The sequence below is a fragment of the Anser anser genome (assembly GCF_964211835.1).
Source record: "Anser anser genome assembly, contig: HAP1_SCAFFOLD_103, whole genome shotgun sequence".
Classification (NCBI taxonomy): domain Eukaryota; kingdom Metazoa; phylum Chordata; class Aves; order Anseriformes; family Anatidae; genus Anser; species Anser anser.
Genome location: NW_028154081.1, coordinates 395,712 through 419,510, shown reverse-complemented (window position 1 = coordinate 419,510; position 23,799 = coordinate 395,712). Strand labels below are relative to the sequence as shown.

At 39.4% G+C, this 23,799-nt stretch overlaps 1 pseudogene across 1 annotated transcript; it reads left to right on the top strand.

Moving 5' to 3' along the window:
• Positions 1-715: 715 nt before the first annotated feature.
• LOC310890845 (nuclear pore complex protein Nup153-like) lies at positions 716-22,030 on the top strand (annotated as a pseudogene). The gene is made up of 13 exons: positions 716-920; positions 3,052-3,300; positions 4,511-4,650; positions 4,733-4,855; positions 6,692-6,787; positions 7,092-7,133; positions 9,935-10,093; positions 11,196-11,248; positions 13,929-14,055; positions 15,676-15,957; positions 17,418-17,468; positions 19,850-20,423; positions 21,825-22,030. The product of its transcript is annotated as a nuclear pore complex protein Nup153-like (transcript).
• Positions 22,031-23,799: the final 1,769 nt, after the last annotated feature.

Here is a 23,799-nt window from a genome sequence, read left to right as displayed (position 1 = left end):
AATGTATCTTTTATTTAACCGTAGTTCCTGGGGCTTTCGGTCAGGTGGGAATTCTCCGATCGTACCCGATGTATGCCGCAGAGTCAGTCTTCTACAAAATACAGCAACAGCTTTAGAAGGCTCTTGCAAGAGGAGGTGCTGGTGCTATAGCTATAGCTGTGTTTCTTCCAGGACATCTTCTGGGTTAGCCTGACTGTTGAGAGCAGAACTGGTTTTTGTGCGTATAGTCACTGCAATTCAGCATTACTAAAATTGAAAATATTTAGATTCACTGATTTTAATGGGTAGTATGGTCCTGACTGTCGCAGTAGATAATTGCTGAACTTCTGGTTTAGTTGGTTTTCACGTGAGGGTGCGAAGAGGAAGAGTCCTGGAACAAGTCTGTAGGTCAGGAGCTGTTCAGGCGTAGAGTTTCCTGATAGCCTTGCAGATTGACGACCTGCTGGTGAATTTTGGCAGAGGTTTCAAAACTTTGAACCTTGCCAAGGTCACTTGGAAGTGCAGACAGTGATAGGTAGTTGTAAATCAATCTTAGGTGAATTTAGGTTTACCAGAAGTGTAGCGATCCTATGCCAGGGATCAACCTCGTCGTCGTCTTCTGAATATTTGCTGTATAATATCTGTCTTCAAGGTCCGTGGAAGGTGGTATCCCAGCATATGCTGTTGACTGCGTTTCTGTAATTAAACAAGTGTTTTTTCTTTCAAGCAGGGATTAATTAGCAGAATGACAGAAACTGTGAAAAATATTGTACCGGCCTGGCTGCAGAAGTATTTCAATAAGCGTGAGGAGGAGTGTGTAGACAGAAATGAATCTGCAAACCAGGAGGAGACTCCGGTAAACTATCACCACGATTATTCAGATGAAGATACCATAATCGATGAGAGATTCACGCCTGAACCAGCAGGAATTAGTAGACGAGGTATGTGAAAAATCATTTGGAATTCTGGCCATCTGTATTTATTCACAGATTTCTAGTTTTGAATCTGAATTTCAAAAGGAAATTGGAATGAGGGTTTTGACAGAATGAAAAAAAAAAACAAACAATCAAAAAAGTCGAAACAACTGTTTGTGAAACCGTCTTAGCTTTAAACTGTATACACAGTTACGAAGCATACATCTTATGCTCTTGGAAGGCATCAGTTAACTTTAGGTACTCTATTAGCCAGGTGCTAAATGCTGAAAATAAGTCATTTGCAAGTGTGCTGGGTTGCATTTTCCATCTTTTAAAAGATATGGAATGAAAATCTGTCTAATTGCCTAAGGCAATTAAAAAAATTAATTTGTTTTGCAGTCTTCGAAACAAAAGACTAGATGCTAGAATGGCAGAGGAAAATTCCGTCTCGTGTCCTGAGTTTGTTTGTTTTGTTTTGGTTTTTTTTGTTCTGGGCTTTGATCAATTTAGTAAAGTTCCTTGTTAACTTGATGGTGAACTGGGGAACTTGTGCACGGATGTGGTTTATGAGATTATTATCCTTAAAATATTCAATAATTTTAAGGTCTACGCGGGGGGAGGGGGTGTCTTTGAAAAGGTATTTGACCGTTGGCAACGAGGTTTGCAACTCCTTTACCTCATGAAAGATTAATTTGTCTTATATCCAGTGCCTCTCACTGTTCCTGTAGTCCTGTTGTATAAATTTGCATCTATTCTTATTTGAGTTTCTCTTAAATTAGCTGTTTTGGGGAAGTCAGCTTTTAATAAGTGAAGAAGTTTTGTCTGAGCGTGCGTAGGTAACCATAGATAATGTGGAAAGTCAGTTGCTTCTGTTGTTGGCAGAATCAAAAAATAAGGAGGAAATATCTTTGCCTCCAATCTCATCTAATTGTAAACAAGGAGATTGATGGCTTTCTGTGTAGCTGTAGCTTGGGAATGAGTTTGGAGAAAAGAATAGAGAAGGTCTTCGTGACTGAGGAACACATGTTGGCTTTCCTATGTAACTGCGTGAAAGGAGCTTTCAGTAAGAACAGCTGCACTGCAAGCTTGCTAACTCCAGGAGATCAGGAGCAGGTGGACACCCTGGAACCTTTTGCAGCTTATGTTGCTGTCCGTGGGTGTTGCTTACTATGCTTAAGAATAAGATTATTTTTTTTAATTATTACTACATTTTGAAACCAATGTGTTTCTTCAGTTCTGAGGTATCAGTGTGCTGGAGCCTATATTGGGTGGCCTTCCGCCTGAAGAACTTTCTGTATCTCAAACGGTGCTGTCCTAAAAATCTGCTCATGGTTTGGAGAGCTAATTAGTGGTACTGCAGTGGTTATGAAGATTGAACTAACTAGTTTAAGCTTCAGTTCAAGTATCAAGAGGATAGTGGCTCAAAGTCATTTGAATTGCCCAGATTCCTGGGAGAGACAGTAGGCTTTCATCAGGCAAAATACCCATGAATAGTTCCATTCATTTAGCAAGATAGACTTCAAGGCCACCTATTCCAGGCCACTGGCATTGTTTGCAGACCCTTTGCTTCAAGAGGGAAAAATGCTCATCTGGTTACTTGGGTCAACATCCTTGTCCCTTGGGTCAAAATCCCAATAGTTAATGGGTAGGAGATGATGTTTTGCCTCTAACGTGAGCTGATATGGAAGAACTTGGGAAAAAAGTACTGCAAACGTTCATTTTCATGTTGTGTATTCAGATTAATGTAACCTTTGTTCCAATATTATGGAAGCTGCAGTGTTATCTGTAATTTACCGTGTAATCTCAAATTTTGTAAAGCTTATTGCAAGCTGTACATGGGAGAAGGAGTATATATGTTTGATTTAGTGAACGGCCAAGTCAGCGTTAGAGCATTTGAGCACGGGGTCAGAATGTGGTGTTGTAAAACCTCATAGTTAACTACTTCTGGATGCAACATTAATACTGTGTATCGCAAGCAGTGTTGTTGTTGTAGCCAGACAGTTAGATGCAACCGTATCTGGGTGAGGAAGAAGTTAAATTTGGCTTCTCTCTTTTTGCGCTTAGAACTTGGCAATAGCATGGCTGTCGATAGGAAACAGGTTTTGGCTTCTGTGAGCTTGTCTATAGCAAAGCTAATTATCTCCCTGTTCTTGTCTAGAACCATCCACAAGTAGATCAGCACTGAACTTCCCAGTTGTGTTAACAAGGCCCTCTCTTCATCGGAGCCGTCTGAATTATACCATGCTGGATTCTCCTGTCCCACCTTGTCAGCCCTCGACATCTTCTGTATTTGGCATTGGCAGTCCTAGGCTGTCCTTCATAAAAGAAATAGAAGATTCTACCTCTCAACAAGACGATGATAACATCTCAACAACCAGTGATTCCTCCTCTAGAGCATCTGATGAAGGTGATTTTTGTGTTCTCTGTTTAATTGACTTTTTTTTTAATGTGAAGTACCTTGCGTTCTTTAATATTCCACATCACCTTAGTAAATAAAATAGGTGAATGTCAACTTTGGATGCGAGAATTAAATTGAATTTTTAGTGTTTTAGAAGTATATAATCCTATCACCTTTTTAATAGAAGCGTGCTTTGGAATACGTTTATGATACCCTGATGTTAGAAAGAGTCAATGCTGAAATATACACATTCAGCTAGGTTATATGTAAATTTTGAACTGGGACGGTAGGAAATCAGGCTGACTTGCCGTAGCTTGACAACTAGGCTGATTGTCTAGAAGGAAGAGTGACTCAGAATATCTAACAGACAGCTGGTTAAATGTGAATAAGTGCAGGTGACAAATAGGAACACGAGATGTTTTCCTGTGTTTCAGCAAGAGAAGATAAAGAAACTACTCTGACATAAGCTATAGGCTGTTTTTTGACCTTTCTTGGTAGAAGGCTTCAGCTGTCAATACTTTTCATGTCTTTTGCCAAATTCATTGAGGAAAGCACACCATTTTAAAATAAAAAATAAGCATCGTGTCGATGTAGGTTGGTACGTAGGTCTTCTCGCTGAAAGGGCGAACAGCAGGTTTGCAGCTTTTTCTAGTCCCCCATATAGACAGGGACTGACGTGTGCTCAGCAGGTTTTCCAGAGAACTTTTGTACAGCTGAGTAGTAGAGTAGAGTTGCTGGGCTTTAGCAATATAACCTGAGTGCACTAGAACTTTCTGGTGTGTCTTCGTAAAACATACATGGGCAGAAGATCGTTAACTCTTAGAGCAGCCTTTGGGGAATCTTCCAGGTTTAAAACCTGTGCGATTATGATCTGTGCTGGCCTCCAGCCTTTTACCAACACAGAAAAAAGCTTTGTCCGTACAAATGCACTGATGTTTATGCGGTCCTCTTTTATCTTAGCCTGAAGGAAAAAAATATCTGCATTGGAAGCACAGTATTAACTTGGTAAGATTGGTGAAAACTACTTGCAGCTCTGTGAACAGTTTTCAAGTTTGTAGGTGATACTTGGTTTTCAGTCTGTACGTGAAGTTGATCTATTTAAAGAAGCTGAAGTCATGCTTATTTTTCTGTATTGAAGAACTTGAATTAGTGTGATCTTTATTGTTAAAGTTCTGTACGTACGAGAGGCATTTACATCTAGCATACGTCATTTTGGCAGATGTTGCAGTTTTAAAAAATACTTCATCATCACTGCTCTTGCCCGCAGGAGCTGAAAGAACTCATTCCCTCTCGCAGCATTCTGCAGCTAGCTCTAAGAAACCCGCATTCGGTTTATCTGCTTTTGGAGGACTGTGTCCTGTAAGTACTGCACAGTATTTCTTTTAATCAGTTTGAATGTGTACCTGTTTTTCTATCCACCTATCGTACTGTGTTTCCGTAGGCACGTGGAAGCACATCTGTTTTTAAGCAAAACCAGCTTGGGTTTTCTCCATTTTACCCCGGAAAGACGGCCTATGGTGGTGCAGCTGTAAGATCAAGGCAGCGAAGAACGGAACCTTATCGGGTATGACAAAAGTAGTGTAGTATTAGTAGTCAAATGTAGTAGTCAAACCTGGCTAATATTTATCTGTGGATCTTCTTTTCCAAGCATGCCTACATTCATGCTATGGATATGTTGTATAAACCTGCAGTCTTTGAAAATATCTAAAATCAACTTTGCTGATCCTTTGTTCTTCTGGTACACAGAGGCATGCAGGACTAAATGCAGTCCCAAGATAAGCAGTAACATGCTTTCTGTTTTGAATGATTCATATAGTTCTTGGAGAGAGTTATTTGCCCCCAAGAGTTCTTGGAAATAGCAAATAAAAACTGCTGACAACTCTGATTAGCTAGAGCTGAATCGAAAAGGAAAGTCAAATCAGGTTTGGTAGGAATGTATTTAAATGAAAGTGACTTTTATCGATAAATCAAAAGGAATTTTAAGAAAATGAAAACGCGGGTTTGCTGGCTCTGTTCTGACAGTCCATTTGTGCAACGGAAAAAGGGCAGTACAAGTACCTCACTTACGGGAAACCTTGAAACCTTGTGGTGCAAAGCTGGGAACCCTCTTTGGTCGGCTATTTTTGTTTTTTACAATATTACTGCATTATGGTAAAAAGAGGAACCAAAATACTAGGCTTTTAAAGGAGAGAGTAGCTTGCTTCTTGCTGCTTGCTGTGAATGACAGCAAGGTACTAGAGAGTCCAGCGAAGGGCCACCAAGATGGTCAAGGGACTGGGAGCACCTCTCCTCTGAGGAGAGGCAGGGACTGCTGGGCCTGTTTAGCATGGAGGAGAGGAGGTGCAGGGGGGATCTTATTGGTGTATATAAATACCTGAATGGATGGTGCAAAGAGCATAGAGAGCCATTGTGTTTTCAGCGGTGCCCAGTGCCAGGTCAAGAGGCAACAGGCACAAACTGAAACGTGAGGCTCTGTCTGAGCATCAGGAAATGCTTTTGCACTGTGCGGCTGATGGAGCCCTGGCACGGGTTGCCCGGAGAGGCTGTGGAGTCTCCCTCTTTGGAGGTCTTCAAGAGCTGACTTGACATGGTCCTGGGCAACCTGCTCGGGGTGGCCCTGCTTGAGCGGGGGGGTAGACCAGGCGATCTCTAGAGGTCACTTCCAACCTTAACCATTCTGTGGTTCTGTGAGTCTCACTTGTGTTTTTACATGCTGCGTGGTCTGCTTCCTGTCTTCACATCGTGTGATAAGCACAGTGTGGTTATATGAGGGGTTTAACCTGGGAAGAAAAAAAGTCACACCAAAGGAAGTTTTTGACTGATATTTGAAGTTGGGTGGTGCAAATAAACAGTTTACTTTTTCAGTGTAATGTTTAGATCTGTTACAGTTTAAATCAGATCTTTATCTTTTAAGACAAAGATTTGCAGCCAACTTTAATCTTGGGGGAAGGGAGGAAGCAAGAGAGAAGTAAAACTAGTTCCTGGTTATGATTGTATACACTGATTTTAAGATGGTACACTTAGACCATCGTGAAACTCTGAGGTCTGTGTTGTTACTGAAAATGCTTTCTGTACCACAAGCCTTTTCTTGAGTTCTGTTTCCCTGATTACTGCTTCGGAGGCCTTAGCAGTCCTAGCATCATCCGTCTTGACCTTTTACAAGTACGGAGTTCTTTTATTGCTCGTGCAACAAGCACGTGCAAGATGCACTGAGGCCCAAGGTAAACTTCATTAAACTCCGAATGTATTCTCTTCTTTATGGCTTAAACTCCCAGTGACTGCATTTTTCTCTGTCATCAGAATATATTGATTGTATCATCAGTGTAGCCTTGGGACGTAAAATACATGCCTCTTTAGCTCAGAATTGACCATTGTAACACTTAAAATGCTAATTTTTCAGGCACAAAGGAGAGCGAAAGCTAGACAAGAAACTGTGCGGTCCCGCGCTACGTTAAGTACCTCAGCACGGCGCATCTTGGAGGCAATGGAGAAGCTGTCAAGCCCTTTGTTGGTAAATAGCACTTCTTTTAATCTGTTTTTGCTTCATGTGTTTATAAAACTTAGTAAATGTGCCATCAAAGCATAAAGATAAAACTATTCTTCCTTACGTTGTGGCCGGTTTAATTTATTGCGCTGTTTTTTCAACAGGATGCTAAAAGAATGGCATCTGTTTTGCCGCTGTGTTGTGTAAGTTGACCATGAACCCCCACATTTTTGTTGCAGGGAACCCTCTCTCTCAGGAAAAAAAAAAATGCCCTCTAATATTTATGCTTTGTTTTTTCCCTTAGCCTCCGGACATAGATAAACCGGATATTACTGACTTCCAGTCCAAACGAAGAAAGGTAAGAACCAATAATGTCTTAAGCTGAGGTAGATAACTTTTTCAATGCTTTATCACTATTAGAAAAATTTTCTCAAACCTCAGTGACGACATAGACATCAAATCAAGTTAATATTGGCATGTATCCACAATAGATGATGGGTTGTGAAGATTACTCAGGTTAAGAATTATGTTATCTTTGTAAGTTGAGAGCAACAACTCTAGAACACACCAAGTCGTTTTATCTTGTCCCCCAACTTGGGGTGAAGCTGCATATTAAAATTCCTGTTGAGGCAAGTTTTCTCTTGAAGAAATGATCACAAATAGAAAAATACTGATTGAGTGGTCATATAGACTTTGTACAGACTTCCGTGTTCATTCGGGCACAGAAAACTAGTTTTTGTGCTTTTTATCACCATTCAAAGTAAAGAGGAGGAAAATTGTTAATTTCCGACGCTATAAATCTTACGCTCCTAAATTCCTATTTGGAGGTAGCACAGAACTGGTGAGAATGCTGTGGTAAAGCATGATTTCCTTTCATTTTCTTTAAAAAATGAAAACTAGTCATCTTTTTTTGATGACTTTAGTTAGGGGTATCATTAAACTGCAAAACTGTACCAGGCACAATAGCTCTTGGTGTATTAAATGCCTAACTGGGGGAATTAATATTTTTCATTTTTACCTTTAAAACCAGCGATGAACCATCGTTGGAGTCTGATAAATTTTCCATAAAATTAAATGGGCATCTCTTTCTGCGAAAACATCTGTGTTTCCAGTATCAGTCTGAGTGTACAAATGACCACTTGTTAAGTGTATGGGCTTCTTAGGCTGGAAATCAAAGTGGACAGTAATACTGGTTGCTTATTGCTTTTAACTCTTTCAATCTCTGTATTGTTTAGCCAGCACAATCTCCATTTGGTAAAGTTCTAAAATGAATGTAGCAGCAACTGCTTAGTTTTTAGGGGGGTAGAGGTTTTTTTTTTCTTTTTCTTTTTCGACGCTATAAATCTTAACGCTCCTAAATTCCTATTTGGAGGTAGCACAGAACTGGTGATAATGCTGTGGTAAAGCATGATTTCCTTTCATTTTCTTTAAAAAATGAAAACTAGTCATCTTTTTTTGACGACTTTAGTTAGGGGTATCCTTGGGCTTATTAAATTGCAAAACCCTTAAATGACCACTTGAAGATCAGGTGACTGAAGGAAATAACAAGATGTGCAAACTTTTCATCTTCTGTTCTAATGAGCAAAGGGACAGTGTCTCAAGAAGTTTCTGTGCTAATTCCTTGATTGGATGGATGTATAATTAAGTTTACAATCACTTCAGAGTTTACAAACATCTCAGATTTCCTGGACCATCTTTTCACCATCTGCCAAATTACAAGGGCATGGAGAAGTGAAGTATATCATAAATATTATCCAAATAACTAAAACCAAATCTGGTGTGAATTCTCAGTTATATTATAGCAATATACCTGTGATAAGGCATTAAGAAAGATCTGCCAGATTTGCAACAGAGAGCCTGAAATTGTCAGCCACTAAATGAATGTTGCACGCAGCTGTCAGTGGGTGAAAGGAGATAGATTGTCTATTCATAATACTAGAATTCATAATGGTGGCGGGAGAAGGGTAGCCCGCGATGAGAAGCAATTATTTGCTGAGGAGATGATCGTTTGTTTTCCTGCTAAAGTGAACATGCGGTTGACGGAACACTTGTGCACTCAGGCTAAACTTCTGCAGTGGGTAGCAGTGATGTGGTATTTTTCTTATTTCAAGGAACTGTACCAGGCAGAATAGCTCTTGGTGTATTGAATGCCTAACTGGGGGAATTAATATTTTTCTTTTTTACCTTTAAAACCAGCAATGAACCGTCGTTCACTCGAAGTAGATTTGTGAACTTACATAAAACATGTCTTATTCAAGGTTTCAAACTGAATGTAATATTTTTTAGAAAGATGTATTTTTGTATACTTTAGAGAGAGTGTGAATCCTATTACTAAGAGCTGGGAGATACTGTGAAATTAAAGCTGCAGCGTAAACAATTTCCTGTTGGTATTGATTTGAACAATAGCATGCTTCCTAAGACTGTATTTTCTGATCCTTAAGACCGCAGGCGGAGCCATCGGTAAATCTTGTAGCCTTTAGGGTTTGTTTTCTGTCTGACAGTTCAGTTAAGTCAGTTTTGCAGAACACGCAGTGGTCTGTGTTAAAAATTAACTCTGGTCTGTGAAAATGCTTTGAAAAGGGAAGTCAAACCCACTACTTGAAGTGCATCTAATGCACATGTAAAGCATTGGATCATATTTTAATGAATGAGATTATTGTAAGATTGACAAGTTGTTTTTTTTTTGAGTGTGTTCTATTGTTTGTGTAACTTTGAAGAGGGAAAATGTAGGGAATGTGAAGCCCAGAAGCCTGTATAATTAGTTGCTTAACACTTCGAATGTTAAATTAATGAATTAAGCTACTAAAAAAAAAAAATCACAGTGTGGGCAGAGGAAAAGATAGGAGCATATTCTAGGAACATGGGTTATTTTAATTATGGTAGCATGAATTATTTTGTCTATGAAGCTAACTGCCAAATTTTGAAATGGAATTCAGTCAGACTTTGGCTACTTATATATAGCTTTATGGATTTTGTTACTGGTTTTCTGGTGATTTCCCTCTACAAGTTGAACGGTCTTCAGAATTTTCAAATTGTATTCACTGAGTGCCAAGACCGATGGGGGGAGGTTTATAGTTCTGTAATTTGTTTTCATCAATAAATATTGGAATTAATTTGGGTGGACGTAAGGATAAATTGATTGCTGTTTCCCTTTCAAAGCTGGAATCCCAGAATGCATTCCAGCCTCCACCTGTTAAGAGACTTGTGACACCAACGGTAAACCGTCAACCGATGCGTTATACGCGGTATTCTGAACCATCACCGACTTCAACTACTCAGTCCAGCAAAATTTGCCAGAGAGGAGACACAAAGTACCAAGTGAGTACATTTTTGAGTCCTTATGTGCCTGTTTTTTTTTTGCAGTCTTGGAATGTTTCTCAAACCAATTGTTATCCTATCTTTGCAAAAAGTACTGATAGTATGTTTGAGGCGAGCTTTAAGGCAGTGGGAACCATTGTGAAATAGATTGAGCTTTTATGGATTTAATTCTGTTTTTGGAACACTCAGTGTCTTGTGGTTGTTTTCACGATGTCATGATGTGCTATTGAGTCATCCTGTTGTCAGTGAAAGAATATTAAAAGACAGAAATGTTTTCCTTTTATATTCTCATGTACACAAAGCTGTCACTGATGAAACATGCTCGTGTTCTGTGTAAACTATTCCAGGTGAGCTATGTGCTCCAAGTGAGAGTTCTGACAATGTGCTGAGTTATCGGTTTTGATTGCTTTGGAGTAGATGGAGTCTAATAAATTTTCCATAAAATTAAATGGGCATCTCTTTCTGCGAAAACATCTGTGTTTCCAGTATCAGTCTGAGTGTACAAATGACCACGTGTTAAGTGTATGGGCTTCTTAGGCTGGAAATCAAAGTGGTCAGTAATACTGGTTGCTTATTGCTTTTAACTCTTTCAATCTCTGTGTTGTTTAGCCAGCACAATCTCCATTTGGTAAAGTTCTAAAATGAATGTAGCAGCAACTGCTTAGTTTTTAGGGGGGTAGAGTTTTTTTTTTCTTGTTTGTTGATAAATGATAGAAAACAGAAAAGTATGTCCCTTTTACGGGGCTGGCAAACACAAGTTTTGATGAAAACTCTCCCCCCCACACACACAATTTTTGTCATTTTGTTTAAAATAATTACTTTCTTTGTTAGAGGATTTGACAAATTTGATTTAGTGTTCTATCAGTTTGTCCTCAATGCTGAGTGAAGCAGTGATGCTTACTTTAGCCCCAAAATTTAACTGAACTGTACCCACAATGCTGAATTACGGAACAACGTTAAGTAGGTGAGGTGTATTCAGTGCTATAAAATTAAAAATAAATAAATAAAATAAAAACCACAAAAAAACCACATGAAGTGGTTGTTGGTACTTTGTGTATGCTGTACATATTCAGCTAAGTCTTGAACTAAACTTAACTTGCAGGGGATGAGAGAGAAGACTTTGCCTGCAGAACAGCGAGCAGAACCATCTGAAAGGTATGACATCTATTAATTTAAAACTTACTTGAAGAAAGAAAGAAATCTCCTTTTTCAGTACGGTCTGCACCTGAAAGGTGGTGACAGTTCTCAGTAAAAGGAATGGGAAATCCAATGAAAATTTTGTATTTTGAGGGAGCTGCAAAGTCTGGATTGTGTTTGAAGATCAATATAACTTTGAGAAAATTGTTGTTTTTATGAAAGGAAGGAAGATGAGCAAGAATAAAAGTACTGATACACCACTTTTTATCCCAAGTTTATCTTCTGAGTAGGATACGAAGATGGGAAACGAGGCACGTTATAATGCTGTATCCACAGAAAGGATCTTTGCTATTGGAGGCCTAATTTTTTCCTTCTACAGGAAATATGGCTCATTTTGTAGTTTAACTAAATCTGTAGCGTTACAAATTTTGCTTTGACAGATATTTCATGGTTTATAACTCAGTTTACTTATAACAAAATAATTTGTCCCTCCTAATGTTCCCTAGGGGAAAAGCTATTAGTTTTAGCTATTTAATTGCTTGCAGTTTGAAAGCTCTGTCCTAATGGGATGATTCTTTCTGAAGTATTCTTTAGAAGGTGAAGTAGGGGAAGTGAGTTACAGTTCAGGAGGATGTTTATTGATGTGTTTTTTTCTTTATTTTTTAAGCAAAAACATGGAGGAAGATTTATGATTTATTATTCTTTTTTTTAATACTCCTTTCATGATGAAGTTAATTGTCTGCTTTGAGTTCACATGAAGACCATGTGTTCTTTCGGATCATTTGAGGCCAAATGCTAACTCATCTCTAAAATAAAAAAAATCCAGCAGAATTAATTGAATTTCTTCTTGAGGAGACTGCTTTGTGTTATACTGCTTTCTTGGTTTAGGTCAAATGAGTTATCCTCCAGATAATATTGATGGCTTTTCCTTCTGGGCAAATGGTGTTTTGGGTAATAATGCTTGAGTTAAGGGACTTTGCACTCGGTTTTTAGGGGGTCGCTCTTTTCAAAGAACAGTAGCAGGGAATTTTGTTGACTCTATGCTCATCTGCCAAGCAATTCTTATGTGACCATGGGCATTCTTTGGCTTGCAGAAAGAACTCAACACTTTGTTTTGGCATCTAAAAGTTGGACTTCACAACAACCACCTTTTTAGGGGTGGAAGCGACTGGCTTTAAGGTTCTGGTACAGGTGCAATCAGGTGCTGGGTTTTAATTATGTTTTTTTCAAACTGTTCTAAATTGTCTCTGTTAGAACTCCTTTCTACTTCTCCATTTAGGAAGGAGATACAGAAAACTCACACTGCTTTTGATTTCGTTCACAAAGTTTATTGCAGTGCCCTACCTTTTGTTTGTAGAGTAGGTAGTGGTGGTAGTGTTTTTTGTGATGCTGGTCTCTGTTGGGTGCCATGTTCTGGAGCAGGAGCACCACACTGATCTGCTGGCAAGAGTCCCTTTGGACAGTTGAGTTGGAATACTCAGTAAATCTCTGGCCCACCAATGCTATATATCTATGCGTGTGTGTGTATATATATATATTTTATATCCTGAGTCCAATTGTAGATTAGACTTGCTTGAAGGCTGACAGCTGTCTTTGCCCCCTTGAAGCTCACAGGTGTTAACAGAAAGAGGAATATGGGCTGTTATGGGCAAGCGATAGTTGTCTGAATGAAGATCTATTTTGATGTAAGACTTTTTTCAGAATTCTAATGGATTGACAGTTCGGATTAGAGAAAAGTCTGAGCATATGCCTTAGGGATCTTTCTTCCTCTATGCAGTTACAGTGCTAAGCAGGCTGTTGTCAAGTATTTGACAAGTTTAGACCAGTTCTCCTCCTCAGTATTGTGGGAGTTTGACCTGGTGTCTTCCAGTGCGATCTAATGCACTTCTGTACTGACTGACTGATTGGCTGCAAGATAAGCTTTGATGTCACGGTTTTTCCAGGCATACTTCATTTTCTTGCCATAGTACTTTTGTTAGAGTTATTCCCTATTTCACTTCTGGTTTGGGTTATTTTTTCCCCATTTGCTCTTGGATTAGGATATCTTTCTGGTTTTGAGCTAGGCTTTTTTAAGTACCAGAAAAACGCCTTTGTATGCCTTACAAAAGGGATCTGTATTCATGTCTGAAAAGACTTCTGGAATGTTGGCATACCCAAACACCTCTGCTGTTCCTGCTGATGGCCACATGAAAGCCAGAGCTGCTTCTGAAGCTTAGGCCATATTACCTTGCCACACAAGTCTAAGGCGTCCCTATTCTATCAGAGCTGTTGGCAGTGTTTCCCATGTGTATGTGTGCATATGTGCACTCTTTCTGTATTTTTGTGAGCTGTTCTTTTATATCCCTGCAAAAGATACACGTGCATCGCAGAATCAGAGAACCAGTCCTATTTAAAGGAAGCACTGGAAAATAACAATCTAAATCAGCTCTTCTATTTCAGGTCTTCTGGCTTAGTCATTGTTCCCATGTGAACGGTGCACTTATGTATGTCCTTTTCATTGCTGCTGTTAATAAAGTTTTTCCTATTTAGAACATCAAGTATTTACCAGCGTTTAGCAACTTGTGAGACAGCTTTAGTTTTTTTCTGATCAGCAGGTTTCAATTCTAGGACTAATAACAGCTCTAATATCTTGAAAAAAAAATTTGGCTGGTAATTTTTTTTTCTCGTTTCCCCCAACTTCTGTACTGTCGTGTGCTAGCAATGTGACCAGCTACAAATTCAGTACTGCTGCGTCCAATGGTCTGTCTTCAGGAGTGAGTAGCGGAGGTGGCAAAATGAGAAGGGAAAGAGGAGTACACTATTTATCAAGAGCTGTACAAGAACAGGCAAGTGACTCTTAAATTAATTGCTGTCACTGAGCTTACTGAAGTAACTAGCTAAGTGTGTCAGTTTTATTGCATCATAGTAAATTATAACAACACCGCTTTATTTTTGCATTGTTTTTGTTTTCTTGTGGGTTTCAGAGCAGGCTCCAATTGATTTCCTGTGTTTGAATACCTGAACTTTGCTTATGTAATTTTGAAATTTTTAATTCTCTTACCTTGGAGATTCTTCAAACTATAACATTTCTCGTTAGCAATTGAATGAATGAGTCCTAAGAAGAGAAGTTTTGGTGAAGGTTTGTATAGTTTTTCTACAGGAATGATACTTGAAACGAGTGCCAAGTATAAAAAGAAAAAAAAAGCTTAATTTTTGGTTTCATATTTAAGTCATACAGAAAGATACAGGCCAAGAGTGTGAAAAAGAGTAGTAGAAGAGAGCATTCTGCATGTCTGCTAACGATGACTCAGTTTTTGATACTCACCAAACTCATTGTGAGAGAGTTTTTTTCTCATTTTAATAGGAAAAATCTATTCCATAAAACTATGACCATGAATATTCAGATTATTTTTTCTTTTATTGGATGTTATATAAGCTGCCTGTAAGTTAATTTAAGTATTTATGTTAACATTAAGTATTTAATTAATATTAAGTTAATATTAAGTATTTAAGTTAATTTAAGTTTCAAATCATTAAATGGGACTTCTGGATGATGCAATATAAAGAAATCGTAAACACTGTTGTTTATTCCTGTAACACAAATAAAATAATGGTCCAAATATCAAAGGTTCCATAAACTTTTCAAATCAAAACTGTGAAACAGATGTAAGCTACAGGATGCACTGAATATCAGTAGTACCAACTTACATCCCTGCCTAGTCATTTCTAAGTAGATCATGATAGTACTGTACAAATTTTGGTCAGATTTTCTATGCCATTTAAAACATAACTCATCCAATCTTAGTAATCAAATAAAGTAAGTGGCAGGGATGAAAATTGAAGTTGTTAAGAGGCTCTCTTCTGATTTTTATATTTGCATCCTGATACATGGTATAGACTGTATTTACCAGAACACAATCTTCAGTGCTGCTAGTCTGACTTTCTTTGGTGCTTTTTGTGTTTAGTTTGGTTGTTGAACCTACCTGCTTCTTTAAACATTACCTTTTTCCACGTTCACTGCTGTAGTGACTTTAGAAACTTTGGCAGCTATCCTGCCTAATTTTGCAAGAGGAACACTTTCTCACTTGTCTTGAGAGTGTACTCTTAATTGAAGCCATGCGAGGGTAGTTAGAAAGGATGATGCTTCTCTAGAGCTTTGATGACTAAAGTACAGAGAAGAAAGAAAAAAAATGTGATCTGTGCATCTCTGTTCCGCACAGGTTTTGAGTTAACTTTCAGTGTTCTTGCTGTACAGTTGTTGAATAGAGTATAATGTGGAAGCAGGCCTGCCATAAATTAAAATGACGTGGTAGACAGAGGTGGGGAGATCGGGATTTCTTCTGGAAACTTGCTTTCTCTTAATTTGTATGGATTTTTGTTCTATTTAATTTTGTTAATAAATTGGGTGCGATGGGGTGAGAAAGTAGTATGTCTTGTATAAGAAAAATTAAAATTTGCAACTTTAGGAAGTGGAGGAACCAGTGCTACCGAACATACCCCTACCCATCAGTGCTGCATCGCTGCCTCAGTTCAATTCTAGTTTCGTTGGTAGTAGCGCTGTCTCAGCGTCACCGAGCGCTGTTTCAACAGCAGCAATGAGCACGGCAACTCCAGCAGCTGCGACGGGCATGGCAAATCCATCAGAGGTGGAGGGCATGACAGATCCATCAGAGGTGGAGGGCATGACAGATCCATCGGAGGTGGAGGACTTGACAGATCTATCAGAGGAGGAGGTGGAGGACATGATATATACAACGGCGACGTCGGGCATAACGTGTTCAACAGTGCCCTCAGGCTTGACATATCCAATAATGGCGGCGGGCATGCCATATCTGCTGATGACAAAGGACAAGGCAAAGTCAACAGCGGCAACGACAAGCGTGGCAAATTCAACGGAGGCGGCAGGCATGGCAGATGCAGCAGCGACGGCGGCGGGCAAGGTAAATCTTTATGCTATAAATAATGTTTACAATGAGTATACTGCTTTATTGCGAGTTGACTTTTTCTGTGGTGCTCATGAAACTAACAAATATTAGTTTCTACGCAGCTGAATGAATTGGGGTTGTATGCCAGTTTGGGGAAAAAGGCATAAATGTTTTGATTCTGCTTCTCTCAGTCTTAGAGCCTGCCAACTCCCATTTAACGTGATTGTATAACTGCTTCAAATGCTGTGGAAGTCTGCGGGGGAAGGGGGGTGTGGACTTTATGCCAAGTTATTTATAGTGGTTTTGGCAGGGGTAGAGTTAATTTTCTTCGTAGTAGATGATGCTGTGTTGCAGATTTGTGAGCAAAACAGTGTTGGTAAGGCACTGGTGTTTTAGCTGTTGCTGAGCAGTGCTTACACAGTGACAAGTCCTTTTCTGTGTCTCACGCTGCCCTGCCAGCGAGGAGGTCGGGGATGCACAAGAGGCTGGGAGGGCACTCAGCCAGGACAGCGGAGCCCAGAGGACCGAAGGGATATTCCACACCATTTAGCATCGTGCTCAGCAATAAATGCTGGGGGAAAGAAGGGGAAGGAGTGGGGAGTATGTACAGGGTTATGGCATTTGTCTTTCCAGGTAGCCATTACATGCGATGAGTCATTAATGCTACCTCAAATTTAACAACTTTACTTCTTTATTTCCGGTTCTTTTCCCTGTTACACTTGGAGGGAGTGAGCGAGTGGCTGTGTGGTGCTTAGTTGCCTGCAATGGTTAAACCACAACTTTATTTAAGTTATTAAATTAGAGGTAACGTGGTCATATAAGCCTCACATAGAATGAGCCTAGGGTGCAATAATTGGCATATTATTGCAATAAAATAAACATTAATCTGTTCCAGAGTACTTGAAATATTTTTTGTACGGTTTGAAGTAGACAGCTGCTTTAACATGTTGAGGTGTTTGCTGAAGTTCTTGGAGTATCATTGGGCTGAGTTTGCCGTTCTTCAGCTTCCTGGCTTGCTTTTCCGTGCATTTAGACCTAAGTAGCATCTCCAGCTTTTCCTCTCAGTTTCTGGAATTTGGTTTTGAAGATACTGTCCTATACCCACTTGGAAACTTCCCTGTGTTTTATTATTACTTTTATCTGCAAAATAACTCAAACATCAGGTTTTTCGACGTCACTGCGGGACTTCTGTTGGGTAGTGAATTCAGGTAGTTGTTGCTCTTAAATATAAACCTTTAATTCTTTTGAAAATACAGATACAACCAACAAGTACTGTTAGCAGTCCTGAATTTGCGTTTTCATCTCCAGTTGTGAAATCTACTGAGGCAGAAGTGCTACCTACGTCTTCTGTAAGTAAAATAATAAAGGAGCTTGACTTTTTTTCTTAGGCATTTAGTAGGCTGTTGCAGAACACTAAAGCAGAATCTGCCTTGATGGAGAAAAGTATGTAGGCTTCTGGCTTATAATTTGTCATTCAGCATGCGTGCTACAAATGTGAAGAGCAGCTTTCAGATTTGGTTTTGTGTGTGCATTCGATTGAAGTTCCTGTGGCTTGAGAATCTGAAAAACCTCTCTTGTTCATAGCAGATTGGGTTTACATTTAGTGTTCCCGTTGTAAAATCGGCAGAACTTTCTGGACCCAGTGGTACTCCAGTGACGCCCTTTCTTACCCTAGGTAACTGAAACTTTAGCACTTCAGATCTGAAGTGCTGATTTTCCTTTTTTTCTTTATTAAATCTTCAATCTGTCCTGTCTGCGCATGCTAGCAATTCCAGGCAGTGTTGGACTTCTGCAGTATTTTTCCAGTGACAGATCTGCTTTTATAATTTTTGTTTTGTTTTGTTGCTTTTTGTTTTGCTTGTAATCATAAAGCATTGCAAAGTAAGTAGAATTTGTGAAGATTCTTATGTGAGAAGCATGAAAGCTGGAAATTCTTGTTTCTAACAAAAGTGAGTATAATCTGCTCTAACTAGGTCACATTGTGAAAGCTGTTTTTGTTTTCTTTTGTTTCAAAAGACACCACCACCTCAACCAACATCAACACACAGAAAGAGGAGGTCAAAGATTTTGCTGGTGGTCCCTTCACCACTGCCCACGTATTAAAGGAAGGAAGCGTCTTAGACGTTCTAAAAAATCCTGGAGAGATAATGAACTCCTTTTAAAAAGATGCTGCAAAAAATACGCTAGCATTTTTTATTAAAAAAAAAACCAACACACGACTTATGGTTAATAGAGTATCTGCTATAAATATGAATGTAGGAGAGCATTACATTAAGCGCTGCGTTTGTTAGGGTGCATCTGCCCCCTTCTATTCTAAGTGGTGTTTGTTGCTGGAAGTAAAACTGCAAGATGAAAAGCAGATGGGTTGCATCTCCTTTACGTGTTAGCATGTAATTGTAAATGAGGTACTAAGAGAATTAGCCAGATAATCGGTGTTTCATTTTAAGTAAATACAATTTGTGGAATTGAAAAGGAAATGTTTGTAAAACTCAACACTCCTGTCCCACCTTCAGCCCAGGTGAAGAAAGAATAGGAAAGAGCTTCAGTTCCAAATACATGGCGAAAGCTGCGAATCTTTGGGCCTTAGCTTACAATGGCTCCTGTGGATTAAAATTTAAACTGCAAACAGAAGTGGAGTGTTTTACGTTAAAAACCCTTTTCTGAATTTTGTTTTTAAGCAATTGCAATTGTTTTCAACAGTTTCATAAAGTGTGTCTGTGGAAAAGATATCTTTTAAGAAAAAGGGCTTTATTGAATTTGATCTTTTCCCAAAAGTCTTCTTCTAACTTACATACTTGTTAAGAAGGCAGCACATTTCTCTGTTGGAAAGAGCTAAGTGAGAGAAAATACATTGTGCATTTTGTTTAAGGAAAGACCTCTGAGTGAAGTGACATTCACTTTCTTTATCGGTTTAAAAGAAGCAGAATCTAAATCCACATTGTTCAAAGACTTCATTTTTGACTAAAAAAAACCCAACAAACAAACCACAAAACAACTATGTTCAAGGTAGATTTACAAGCAACTTGAGCTGCTGTTTAAGATGCATTTCCTTTAGTCTTTCTGTATTAGTAGCTTGTCTTTCCTGTTAAAATTGCCACCTTTTAAATAAGGAGTTGTCCTGTGTCCGATGCATTTTGAAAAAGATTATAGAAAATTAGACAGTTGTTCAATTGTCTTGAGTTTTTATTATTTAATTAATATTCAGCATCTGTGGGAAAATACCGTATGGATTGCTGCTCCGAGTACAAACTTCTGTACAGTTACTGGAGTAGATTTGAGTCATCTGCTACGGAAGGAGGAGCTTTAGAAATTTGATTCGATTGGGCATTGCGTCTTAATCAAATTGTATTATTTCCATTCCACGTTGGACTGTCAGATTTCAGTCAGCTACTGTCTGTTTGTACTTGTATCGACCAGTGAAAATGTTGATTTAAAGCTTGCTTGGAAACAAAGAGTTAAATGAAGCTTTAACGAAATGTTCTGTTGTGACCCAGTGCAGCAGATGAAATTTCATCCGTTTAGATAAGATTTCTGGGGACTTCCTGTTGCGCTCGGTCTGAATGTCTAGTTGTAACCATTGGCACCTGGGTTGAAATTTTTGCCCTCTAGTAAAGTCACTTAGTTACATGTAGTGAGGTGCTGCGCTAACAGGAAGACTTTTTTTTCTTGCTTCCTAGACTTTGGATTGTTGAAAACACGCTCTTCTACGTCTGCACAACCTACAACAAGCACAGTGGTTTATACTAGGCCTGCAATAACAACTTTTTCTGCAGGTAAAGAGACTTCTAAACAAGCATCGTACTGGCAATCTGATACATGTGACCCTTTTCTGCAAAACAAAGACATAAAGGACAAATGTGTAACTTGTCAAGCTACTAAAGCCTCAACAGTTGAGAGTATGAAACAGACAGTAAGTTCAAGTCAATGCGACACCTCAAAGCCAGCAGCGCCCCCAGCAGGGATGCTGGGCTTTGGAGACAAATTCAAAACAGTACCTGGAACGTGGGATTGTGATACATGTCTTGTCCAAAACAAACCGGAAGCTACAAAATGTATAGCATGTGAGACACCAAAACCTGGAACGGGAGTAATGCCTGCTCTGACATGACCAGTGGTCACAGACAGCTCGGTGACAGTGACATCCTCCTCGAGCAGCACTGACACAACAGCCACTCTGGGCTTTGGAGACAAATTTAAGAAGGACAAAGGCTCTTGGGACTGTGGAATATGCCTTGTACCAAATAAGACGGAAGATAACAAATGTGTAGCCTGTCAGTCTGAGAAACCAGGTATGGTCCTTTTTTTCCTGTTGTTTCCATCCTAGCCTCTGTGAATCTTGTACAGAATAAAAGTACGTTGCATATATGGAATATTTTAAGCAACACGATTCCCAGGTACGGTTGATGGGTTAGCGGCTGTCTGCAGGATTGGTTTACAGGCACTTCAGAGGTCTCAGCCCAGGTTCCAGCCTGTCGCATAAATTGAACTGATTGTGAAATGTATTAGTACGGAGCTGGATCAATGCAGATACCCCCGGCTTTGCAGCTGGTGAGGGAAGGTGGCTGAAGTGAGTGACTTAATTTAAAAACAACATAGTGATTTTTCACTGGCGAAAATGAGAACTCCATAGAAAGAGTTAAAAATGACTGCGTTTTTCTCTTTCAAAAAATAAGTAAAAAAAATTACAGAATGTGGCCAAAATGCCTCTACTCACCGTTTGTATGTAATTGAGGGGAGATGTGAAGCCAGATTTCAAGACAGTGTAGTCTTAACTAGTCTTAAGCTAAAGCAGAGAGATGCCTATGAAGGTCAGTGGTAGGCTTCAAGAAAGCGAGTGACCCGCTGGGTAACTTCTTCAGGGCAGTACTGGGTTGTTTCCCATTGTGTGTGACCGTAATTGATTTTGAGCGTGGTTGTATTGTTTTTAAAATACGATTCTAATTCTAACTTTGACTCTAAATGTCATTTAACATGCCATTACATCGAAAAACACCTGTGCAAATATATCGTGGAAGAAACAAATTAAGATGGACTAGACCGGGCTTTTGTAATCATCCTGTGCGGTAAGACTGAAATTTCATGAGGTAAGATAATGGATTTCAGACAGAGTTGATTCTCTTGGACTTCCAACCTCTGAGCGGTCAGTCGGCATCTTTGTCTGAGGCTCTTGCCATTGCAAGGAGGAATTTTGGAAATGAGGGGTTTACTGTGACCATGGTGCAGTGAATTGCACGGTTACGTTGCACTTGTCAGGAGGAAGAGCGATGCAAGTAATACTAGGATAAAAGTTTTCTGCGTGTGCCGTGGAAGGGAAGAGCCATTCTTGTCTTTCCGGTTTTGAATTTGAAGCGTTATCTTCTGCTTCTCTCTTAAAAGGCACCTTTTTTTTTAAAAGGCACCTGTCAGGCCTCTTTATGGAGGTTACACTGTGGTCAACAGCAGCAGAAGCTTGTGTGCTGAACAGAGTTGTGTGTTGTTTGGAAGCTTTGAGTTCCACTCTGGTTTTTTTGTTTGTTTCTTTGTTTCTTTGTGGGTTTTTGGTGGCTTTTATTTTTTTCAGGGGCGGGGGGGGGAGTTGCGGAGTAGTTTTGAACATTTCTGTGGGATTTGACAAATCAAATTTAAAAGTTAATGTTCATTTTATAGTTCATGTTCAAACAGGATGGTTAACTGTCTTGTTTGTCTCACAGAGGGTCCAACACCTGTGACCAGTAGCAGTGCATCTGCATTTTCTGCTCCTTCTGGAGAATTTCTGGATTTAGACAAATTTAAGAAGCCTGAAGGAAGCTGGGATTGGGAGACCTGCTTGGTTCAAAACAAAGCAGAGGCCACGAAGTGTGTAGCCTGTGAAAGTGCAAAGCCAAGCACCAAAGCAGAGCTCAGAGGTAATACTTAATGATTAAAACGAGGATGCATATTCTGTGATTTATTTTTTGGTTTGCTCTGATTTTTTTTATTTTCTTACCTGTTAAGCACAATTATTTTTTCCTTTGAGGTGTGGCAAAATTATTCGTTTTTCCTGTAGGAATATTGCCTAGATAACTTCTGTTTCCACACTTTTCCCCAAGAATAAGTTTATCCTTTTTAGAGAAAAGCTTTCATTAATGACGTGCTTGTTCTTTACATGCCCTACACGTTGTTCATTTGGAGTTCAGACTAAAAACATGATCTTTCAAAGAAGTTCGTATACTTTTTAAAGCCAGGTGGTGGGCAGAAAACACAATTGTGAAAAGTTTTATGTAGAGAGGAAGCATGGGGTTTTCTTGTTTGTTTTACTGTTTGGTTGGTTGTTTGTTAAACAGTTTTGACTGGAAAGATCAGGACTAGAATGTAGTTCAAACCTTCACGTACTGCAGATACACCGTGGGTTACGGACTTGACATTCACTTATTTCTGCAGGTTTTGGTACTGCGACTGCGTCCACAAAATGCTGCCTTGCCATCATTTACATTCGGTGTTCACTCAGAGTGTTCAGGTGCAGAGTCTGCAGCTGCCTCACAGTTTATTTTGGGAAGGACAGAAGAGAAGCAGGATTCTGTCACTACTGCTGCTCCGTTAGTGTTTGGAAAGAAAGCTGACACTGAAGAGTCAAAGACACAGCCTATCTTTTCAGTTGGGAAGTCCGAGCGTACAAAAGAAGAGAGCACAGCAAAACCTATGTTCAACTTCAGTTTCGTTAAACCATCAGAGAAGGAACCTGAGCAAGCAAAGCCAGCTTTTTCATTTGGGGTCCAAACCAGTACTTTTACTTTTACCACTACCAGTACAAGTGTCATAGATGAAAAGAGGCCATAACCGCTGGGGGAAAAAGTTAGTGGGAAACTGAGAGCAGGATCACATTCAGTAGTGAGAGAGCAGCAGCCTAGGGAAAGCTGATGAATGACTGTAACAGATAGTTCTATTTTAAGTGTAAAACAACACTCAGTACTTTATAATGGTGGTCTTACCAGAGGGTTCTTCTCCATGGCTCCTAAAAGCACGTCTTGAAGGCATTCGAGTGCAGTGAACTTAAGCTGTAAGAGTTGGGCTGGTAAGCTTGGCCTGATTTGAAGCTGTAGGCACGGGGCTATAATTTCTGAACAGGCTACAAAAGAAACTGTACCACTGTGCTTTTCAGTGCTCCGTTTAGCAAAGCCATCAAATTGTTGCAGGCAATTGATGTTGTTCTTCTAAGAGCACCTGAAAGATATTTTTGTTTGAAGAGTTCAGAGGTACCGGTTAATACTGGTTCAGATAATTACAGCCAGCTCTTGGTGTTTGTGACCAATAAAGTTTGTGGCTCCAAAAGGAGTGGGTTAGTGCTAACTGATTAACTGCTGTATATGCAGAAATATGGAATCTGATTACTTACGCAGAGAGCACTTAAAATGTATTGTTTTGCTGGCTCTCAGTGAGTTGCATCTTAATGCTACCAAGGAATAAGCTTTTTGCTCCTGGCCCAAGTTTTTTAATTTGGTGAAAGCCTTTTCTGTGCACGTGCACATGCCAGAGAGGTTGCTTAAGTAATAGAAGCTATAGTAGCTGCTATCTTCTGTTTTTTGTAGAAGACAGAAACTGAATTCGTTAGCTTTGTAACTGTTATGCATACTAGAATTGGTTTTCTCCCTTTTGAAAATAGTAGAGTTTATGCCTATGTCAGATTTGGTGAGCAAGGTGATCAGATGA